Below are 8836 nucleotides of genomic sequence, written 5' to 3'. Positions count from 1 at the left end.
CCATTTGTCTCTTGGCCCCGGGAGCCAGGAAGACAGGACTATTTCTATCTTAGGCATCTGTGTTTCTGATCAGCTGGTGTTTTAGGCCAATTTAAGTGTGAGGAGGAACTGGAACGACTTCACATGTCTCTGAAGTCGTGCTTTCATTTGGGTGAAGGGCAGAGAAGTGTATGCTCATAGCGAAATGCCAGAGTCACTGGGCAGGGAAGTGGGGTGGGTGGGGGTGCCGTTGCTGCCTTGGAGAATCCTGCTGGAGTTCAGGCTGTGGGCTCTGGAGGACAGCTTTGGACAAATCTGGCATAGTCTTGGTTAACCCATCTCTGTGGCAGTTCAGTTTTCCGAGGGGCTCTAACTGTTAATACTAAAATTTTATAAAATGACTCTTAGCTTCTTTTATGTTTTTCATGTTATGTCATTCTTCTCAAGAAGGAATATGTAGTCTCATGTAGTGGGTTTGAAGGTAGGGCCTGGGCATATGTATTATTTCTGTGCTCCCCAGGTGATTCTATTGTACAGCAAAGACAGAGAACTACTGATTGAAATTCTGTAAGGTTGTCTCACTCTAAAATGCTATTTCATGAGTCACAGATTTGCTAATAACCTATTGATATAATTTATGGATTGGTTTCTTGCTCCATACTGTAAGAGTATACCATTGGCATCCTTTAATTCTGTTGTTTTCAGTACAGAAGTATCTTGGAATTGGAATAAAGGGCTAAGTGGATTGTTTCCTTTGTGACTTAATAATAATACTATGATACCTTACTTTTTATTGTCATTCACATTGTGTCAACAGCTTTTATGCAATCTCATTTTATTCTCAAAACAATTCCATTTGGTCAGTGTGCTGGCATTTGCAATGGGACGGGAGAAATATTTCTGTAATGCTTCATGAGGAATATTATAAAAAATGTAGCATTTCTTTCCACACTTAATCCACCCTACAGACTCAGCAAGAGGTCAGAGTCAGGGATGTGAAACAGGGAAAACAGCTGAAAAACAAGAAGAGGTGTAAATCACACCCCTTTAACCCCATGTAGGAGTGAAGAGGAGGAAACGCTAAGAAATGTAGGAAGATAGCTGGTCAGACACAGTTGCATGCCTTCCTTTCTCTGGGTTGGAAATGCTAGAGGGCGTCTGGGAGAGTAGTAGTCATTTTGAGAGGAAATCTAAAAGCGGAGCTATACCCTGGCCTCCCACTGAAATGTAGGGATGGAATACAAGTGGAGACAGGACATAATTATGCAAAGCTCTATGTGACATGAAAAAAAATGCAGATGTTCTCTTGGCCCCCATAGGGAAGCACAAGATTGAGAGCCCTTGGCTTGTTCTGAGTCTATGATGTAGAGATGGTAGATAAGACTCAGAGAGCTCTGACGAAACAGCAAGAGCCATGGTAAGGTCAAGTCGCCAGGGGAGGGCAACTCCATATATAGCTTAGTTGTCCCTTAAACTCATGGAAATGACTGCAGACTCCTGGATTATCTAACCATTCCCTCCTCATCAAAACTTACCTAACTGTGTCTTTTCCATGTGGATACTGGTAGCTGAATGATTTAATATGGCTGATCCAAATAGAGAGGAATGGAATAGAAAGACTATGTGGTCAGACACACCTCATCCAGCTCTAACCCTTTCTAGTTTGGTCTCTTTAAACATGTCACTTAACATATCTCAGCTGAGAATTCTTACCAGCATCAGACACATGCATCTAGCTCTTAGAGTGACATGAAAGTAACTCTCCTTATCAATTTTGGGCTCAATGGATCATTGCAGTAGCCCCAATGCTACAATAGGGCCCAATGTATAGTAAGCAGGAAATAAACAGTTGTTGCATGAATTAAATGAATGGCTCAGCTAGGAAGCTTTTAGCTGAAAGAGACAGAAATCCTAACTCAAACTTTCTTGAAAATGAAGAAATATATTGGACATAATTGAGAAAGTCTGGAAGATTGGCAGTGGTATGGTTGAATCAATGGCCTCGTTTCTTTGTGATGCTCTAACTTTGCTTTCCTGCCTGTGATGACTTTGTCCTCATACCAGTATTGAGATGGTTGTAAGAGTTCTAGACCTTATAATGCTCATTATGAAGTCTAGAAAAGTCAGAGAAAAAGAGACCATTATTGGCAACTCTCTCTTTGTGTGAGAAAATGTCTTTCCCAGAACTGCCATCAAACTGCTCTTCGAGTCTCATTTGGCCAAATTGTAGCACATGCTTATTTATAAGCCAAAGTCTTAATTAATGCCTTTCATGAATGGCTCAATGGACTATCTTTAGAGTGGTCAGCCCTAACAAACTTAGAATAATCGGAAGCTAGCTATAGGCTCAGCTCTGCCTGAAGTACATGGGTTCTATGTGGGAGTGGTGGAAACTGGAATCCAAATTAGAGTACTTTTTGAAAAGAGGAAATGGATGGTGGTGAGACAACCAACCATTAGTATTTACCACAATCATGTAAGCTACAGCCACCATATTTGACATGTGGTGAACTCTCAATCAATGCTGCCTCTATTTCTCTTATAAGCAGAACCTGTACAGAGGTTCAAAGACTGTAAACAGATTTTAAGTGATGAATAGTAAATAGTGGGATTGGAGGAGAATAGAGAGTATATTAGTTAATGTCCTAGGGGTGAATGCATAACACACTGGACTGAGACAACTGAGGATAATTTTAGTACAAGAGCCATTTATAAAGGCGAAGGAAGCTGAGATAGAGACCCAACTGTGGTGTTAGCAGTGAGGGCCATGTTACTACTCCTAGGCCTAAAGGGGCAAGGGAAGGGAACTTTTACTAAAACCCAGGGAGAGTAGCTTCCAGTTGTTCTCAATGGTGAGCGTGGGTGATGGGAAGAAATATTTCCTTTTGGGGAACATTTGCCAGTATCTGAAAACATTTTGGATTGTCATGACTGAGGGAATACTATTGGCCTCTACCGGATAGAAGCCAGAGATGCTGGTAAACCAATACGTACAAAAAAGCCTTATCCAGCCCAAGATATCAATAGTGTTAAGGTTGAGAACCACTATGCTAGAGAAAGCATGGTGAGAGGGCTCTGAGAGGGTGGCCTTTGTATATAACTCAAATCAACCTGAGACAGGGAGAGAGCTGGGGCAAGAGATATCTCTCCCCCACTCCTGCCTACCTGTATTCCAGTGGCTCCCACTGGACAAATCCAACCTGAACCTAGAAAGCGAGGAATTTCACTGATGCAAACCCCACATGTCAACCCCACAGGACACAGAATAGGATGGAGAAGGGTAGAGAGTAGACCTGGCGAACGAAATGAAAAATTTCTAATGCAGAGGATAAGAGTCGGGATGTGGGTCAGAAACCATCAAATATGGATCCTTTCATATGGTTCAACCTAATGGAATCTGAAGGGAGGTGAGCCAGATGCAGGTCCAATTAGAGGAAGAGTTTACACTATTGATTCTGAGTTCTAAATGTCCTCACAAATTTTTGTAATTTCTGAACACATGAATTAAATAAGCATTTTTCCTGAAGTAGTTTCAGTGGAATGCTAGATTTCTCAAATGTTTTTAGGTATTGTGGGCAGGGCAAGGACCGGCTTTTATCTAAATAGTTTAGCAAATACTGCATTAAACAATGTGATGAAAAGCTAATCAGAGAATTTGATATTCTAATGTTAACATAAATTTTCCAGAGAGGGACAGATGTTAAATTATTTCCCAGACTTATTTGACTCAGTTAAGAACCTGTCCATGGGGTGCCTGGGTGGCTCAGTCCATTAAGCATTAACCTGTCCATGGGGTGCCTGGGTGGCTCAGTCCATTAAGCGGCTGGCTTCAGCTCAGGTCATGACCTAACAGCTTGTGGGTTTGAGCCCCACATCAGGCTCTGTGCTGACAGCTTGGATCCTGGAGCCTGCCTCCGATTTTGTGTCTTCCTCTCTCTCTCTGTACCTCCCCTGCTCACACTCTATCTCTCTCTCAAAAAATAAATAAGCACACACACACACACACAAAAAGAAGCTGTCCATGATTTATGTCATATACTAGTGTTGCAAGGGGCACACTATGGGAAATATAGGCATGTATCTTGCTGAAAAAAATGGATTTTGCTAAAATATTTCTGAGAAGGAGCACCTGGGTGGCTCAGTCGGTTAAGTGTCTGACTTTGGCTCAGGTCATGATCCCACGGTTTGTGGGTTCAAGCCCCACATTGGATTCTGTGCTGACAGCTCAGAGCCTGGAGCCTGTTTCAGATTCTGTGTCTCCCTCTCTGCCCCTCCCCTGCTCATGCTCTGTCTCTCTCTGTCTCAAAAATAAATAAAAACTATAAAAAAATTTTTTAATAAATAAAACATGTCTGAGAGAACAGAGAAAGACATCAGTAAAGAAATATGAAGTAACATACAGATATTCATTCATTCATTCATTCATTCATTCATATATTTATTTTTATTTCTGAGAGAGAGAGAGAGAGAACAGGGGTGGGTTAGGGAGAGAGGGAGACACAGAATCTGAAGCAGGCTCCAGGCTCTGAGCTCGCTATTAGCACAGAGCCCGATGCAGGGCTCAAACCCACCAACCACAAGATCATGACTTGAGCCAAAGTTGGATGCTTAACCAACTGAGCCACCCAGGCGCCACCCTCCCTCCACTTTTTTCCAAATATTTATTTTAATAACTACATGGAATATCACAAATACTCAATGAGCAGTGGACTCTTTCCTTTAAGTCAGCCATTGTTTAACTGGTCTTTGTGGTCTTGAAAGCCCATCAGATGGTTGGAGACCAAGCCTCTTATATAAAGATTCCTTATGTGACTTTTATCATCTTTAGCTTTAGGTAGGGATTAATAGCTTACTCTCACTAGTAAAACATACACTTGAGGCAAACTTTTCTTCCAATTAATAGAGGCCTTGTTTTCGCAGTGACAGATGAATGGGACAGGTGATCCATTTGATCTGCTATTGCCAAATATTCATGGGTTACAAAGGTTATAAAGTGCTTTATAGGGAATGCATAAGTATTAATAGTACAGTTTTTTTTCCATTTTTACCTACCAAAAATTCACCTAAAACAAACATAAGTTTAAAAGGAACTTATTGGCTCACATAAAAGAAAAGTTTACAGGTTATTTTGACTTTGGGTGAAGTTTGATTCAGGAGATCAACTGATGCTATTAATACTCAATTTCCACCTTTTTCTTTGCTCAGCCTTCTGAGTATTGGCTTCATAATTTAATCCAGCAGTTCCCATCTCATGTCATCCCTCAAATTGTTTGTCCCAGCAGTCCAAAGTTTCACTGGATCTATTGATTTTGACTGGATCGTATGACAATGGTTAAAGGAATTCAAATGCCTGGATTGGCCAAAGTTGACCATATGCTAACCCAGGAATCAGAGGTAGAGTCAGCTCCATCCAAAGCACATAGAAGGGAAAGGGGAAGGAAGAATAAGCCCACACAGTACGGAGGGTTGGAGACAAATACAGCAGAGGTGCTCTTCACCAGGTATCTTTCCTAAGGATAGCTTGTGGCACTGTAAAGTGAGAGGACCTCAGGTCAGGGCTTATAGATTCTAACCTGTTATGATGCAGATGAGACAACTAACAAGTAAAGAAGTTTGATGGTTTCTCTAAGCTCATAAACTGTTGGCAGAAGGTAGGTTAAGAACCATACATTCCTAAGTTTTAGTTCTGACTCCTTTCTATTCAACATTACATCCAACCACACAAAGGTAAGTGCCCACTTTGTGGAAGGCACCCTGGACAAACAGGGGAGGATGAGGAGAAGGGGGCAATAAAAATGTGGCAAAGGACTTGTTATGAGGCTTGCAATAGGCCAGATGTAGATGCCTTTTGAATTCTCTTACTCTGAGTTTACAAGGGCCTTATTTCCTCGCCTTCATAGATTTGACAGTATCGCTCTTCAAGCTGGAAATGCTTGAAACATGTATCAGGTACCTTGATTAGCATCAGGGAATGCATGCCATTAAATTAGGCCTTATATTGTAAATCAATTAGAGTACATGCCTGCGTAAACTAATCATAGTGGTGGCCACATAGATGCTTACCCACTGAATACAGCAAGATCAATATTTCTTTTTTGCCCTTAGAATATTTTTTGTCTTGATTACCATAGAGTACTGATGCTCATATTAGCTTCCTTTAAAATCTTTTACAGTTAAAGCAAAATAACCATCTTTGGTTCATTCCTGATATGATCTTTCATTAGTATGGCACTGAGTCTCCAGGTAAAAATGACGAGGAATGGAAGCGGACTCCACTCTTGGAAAAATTGCAAAGAGAAGTCATCTTTTATCTCACTTGCCTTCTGCATCTTTCTTCTTCGGCTCTGGGTTGACAGCACCCAATGTCGTCTGCATTTGTACCGCTATCCCTTAAAGATGAACTTTCTTTTTAACTCTGAAGTCAAGTGAGCTTTTGAGACTAAGAAAAGCCTATTTCTAATTTATTGTGATGAAACTTTCAATTTGATTCTATCAGGTGAATATGAGGTAACTTGTCAGATGAAATATTTTAAGTCTAATGTTCTTTGGCCAAAGTAAGAATCTCTCTTTTCAAATTTTACTCTCATTAAAAGCATGGATCCCTTCTATATATTGAAAATTTAGAAAAGGGGGAAAACCTTGAAATTGTCATAAAATAGGGAAGTAGACACCAGGCATGCCCTAAGAAGTCACTGTGATTGCAACTTGCAGATTTCTTTGCAGATAAATATCAACCTGTCTCCTCAAACATGTGAAATTAATTAGAACAAATGATGACACAGTTGTCTTCTATAATACACATGCATTTTCTCTACACTCTTATATGGTCCTCCAAGGTCACTAAAGAGCAACTTCTCTATCTCATGTCTAGGCAGACTCATCCCATGCAATGAAAGGAAAGACTTTTCTACACTATTTTTGCTGCTCTGGCCTCTGACCAGTGTGTAAGAGAATTAGATGGGGTGAGTTTTTCTCCTTTTTATAGAATTTTTTCCCCTTAAGTACGTATGCAATAGCCTTTCACGTGGTTTATTACAGTTATTGTCTGAACTTGTTATTTAACAATAATTAAATGAAAAAAGTGGAAGTGGAAAATATTTGCAATGCTTACTCCTTTCTTATGCTAATGCATTTTTTGGAGGTGTTCACCCTATTGAATAAGACATTCCACTTCAGAATATTTCAGTTGAAAAAAGGTGCTCTGAAACTGAAGCAAATTAAGGTAATTCAAGGCCTTGTGGCTTTTAAGTAGTAAAGCAATGGTAGGTAGAATTACCTAGGACAGAAGCAATGTTAATATGTCCAAGGCTCTTATGAGTGAGATTCAAGATAAAAGCGTACGTATGAATGAGTTAAGTAAGAAGCCTTATTTCATGCTTCTGATATTTAGCTTCTTTGCTTCCTTTTGGCATTTTTCATATCAGATTTATTTATTTGCACTAAATGAATAAAGTCGTCTAACATATTGTAAACAAATATGGACATATTTATCAAATTGTATCTGTGGAATGTCTTGGAGATTTGTAATTATTTTATCTTGAAACTCAAATCAAAACAACTGTTCAGTTCATGTTATTCTAATAAGCTAGTGGCAACATTGAACAGAAGGCCCAATCTAGAGGAGACCCTTAAAACTCATTTAGGATGTCTCCCTATACCTACACACTTATGGGAATGACAAATGCAGCTCCACGTACATAAAAAATGCACTGATAGAAATATTCTAAACCTGGAAATAACTCTGCAGAAAAACAAATCTGGAAGATTTGTAGGATTTTTTTTTTTTTTTTTTTTTTTTTTTTTTGGTTACTCCACCTGAATTTCTGTTGGGTTTTTTCTTTTAAAAATTTTTGTTAATGTTTATTTATTTTTGAGAAAGAGAGAGACAGCATGTGAGCAGGGGAGGGGCAAAGAGAGGGAGGGAGACACAGAATCTGAAGCAGGCTCCAGTCTCTGAGCTGTCAGCACAGAGTCGGATGCGGGACTCAAACCCACGAACCAGGAGATCGTGACGTGAGCCGAAGTCGGACGCCTAACCGACTGAACCACCCAGGTGCCCCTTGTTTTTTGTTTTCTTGTTTTCTTAAGGCAAAATGAATAACAAGTTGTTACTACAGACCACGAAAACATCAAGGAAGTGTGCAGAGTTCATTCAGCTGCTGCTTCTAGCTCAGCTGAAGGAGTGTGGTCTTTGTTTTGCTTTTGATATTGCAGGGAATTGAAATTAAGATGGCTTTATCAAAAAGAAGCTATAATTTCAGGATATACACAAGTAACCAAAGCCGCTAAAACCCCGAGAAATAAAAAGATGTTCTTTTTAAATTTCATTAGTGGCCGTCTGTTTCCAACCTCCCTGCTGTCTGACAATGACAAAATCCTTGAGAATGTAGCTGCATGGAAAAGTCGAGCATGATGAGCCATGCTTTTCTTCCCCCCTAAAAGAATATACTAAAAATGTTTTTGAGAAGGGAGAGACACGTTGTGACAACCTTGATGGCTGGCAGTGAGAGTTCAGGGATGGGTGTAGCCGAGATGCTCCTACAGGGCGCCCCCACGAGCCAGCCCAGACGTGTGGTTAGAGAACATGACATTGTGGACAGAGGTGCCAAGCCTTTACTCTTACTCCCCCATCCTCTTGCAATGGGAACCTGCCTTCAGAGAACAGATACACTCAACCTTAGCTCCCGTGTTTTTCAAAGAAGTAGCCTATCAGTTCTACTCTCAGACACTCTACTCACCTCCTAGAACTCCAGGGCACCCCCTCTTGTCACACTGTGTGATGTTCCAGTGACTTCTATATGTACCTATGTATGTGTAAGTCATCCGTAATAGATGCTCCTTTTGGGTGGGGACATTG

This window comes from Hyaena hyaena, unplaced genomic scaffold (assembly GCF_003009895.1).
Source record: "Hyaena hyaena isolate Hyena2069 unplaced genomic scaffold, ASM300989v1 scaffold_200, whole genome shotgun sequence".
Taxonomy (NCBI): Eukaryota; Metazoa; Chordata; class Mammalia; order Carnivora; family Hyaenidae; genus Hyaena; species Hyaena hyaena.
This window is presented reverse-complemented; position numbering follows the sequence as displayed.